Source organism: Lithobates pipiens, unplaced genomic scaffold, assembly GCF_037356315.1.
Source record: "Lithobates pipiens isolate NorthernLeopardFrog02 unplaced genomic scaffold, aLitPip1_a1.2 Scaffold_16, whole genome shotgun sequence".
NCBI lineage: Eukaryota > Metazoa > Chordata > Amphibia > Anura > Ranidae > Lithobates > Lithobates pipiens.
In genome coordinates this window covers 47,228,556-47,229,358 of record NW_027507748.1, presented here as the reverse complement: position 1 = coordinate 47,229,358, position 803 = coordinate 47,228,556, and positions in this window count along the sequence as shown.

Sequence of the window (803 nt, the reverse complement as noted above, 5' to 3'; positions counted from 1 at the left end):
GCAGCCATTACAGAGCCCAGTGATGGCATTGGTACAAACATAGGCGTGTGCAGGGGGTGTGCCTGGGCACACCCTAATCACTATGTGCAGTACCAATTCCCCCTACTGCCCCCTCCCTTGTTGGCCTCCCTGCCCCGCATTGCTGCTGGCTTCCCTCATCTCCCCCCAGCTGCTGCAGGAGATGCTTTAGGATGGAGGCTGGGGAAAGGGGCTAGTAAATTTTTAAAATTTAACGGCCCTTTTCCTTTTCTAAGTGAACACACTTGCTCATAGTGTTCATGCATAACTAAAGCATAGAAATCTGCATTTACTATGCTGCAGTTTGTGACCGCACAGCAAGCCACTTAGCACAGAGCACTTCCCATTCTTTTTCTGTCCCTGCTGCAGCGAGAGGCACGTGTTTTTTGAGCTTTGGGGTGCACACCCTAATGCTATAGGTTGCACACACCTATGAGTTTAAAGTTTTTTTTATAGTGAATTTGTGCTTTGTCCATGCAGGACAAAAAAAAGGGCACTTTTAACCCCCCCCCCCCCCCCCATCCGCTCTCAGCAGCACATATTCCCTTGCTCTTCTACTGCTTTGTTCAGATACTGAGAGAAGGAGAAGCTGCACTGCGCAAACAACAAATCCCCTGAAGTTGGAGCTTACATAAGGCTATGGATTACACTGGTTCTTGTCCCAGTGCTGTCATGTTAAATGAGTCGCATGCTCCTCCATACCCACAAGTACTGGGTATTGTCTTCACTTCTGCAGTTGAACAGAGCAGGGGGGTTAGGGTTGCCACCTCAAACCCTTTTAAACC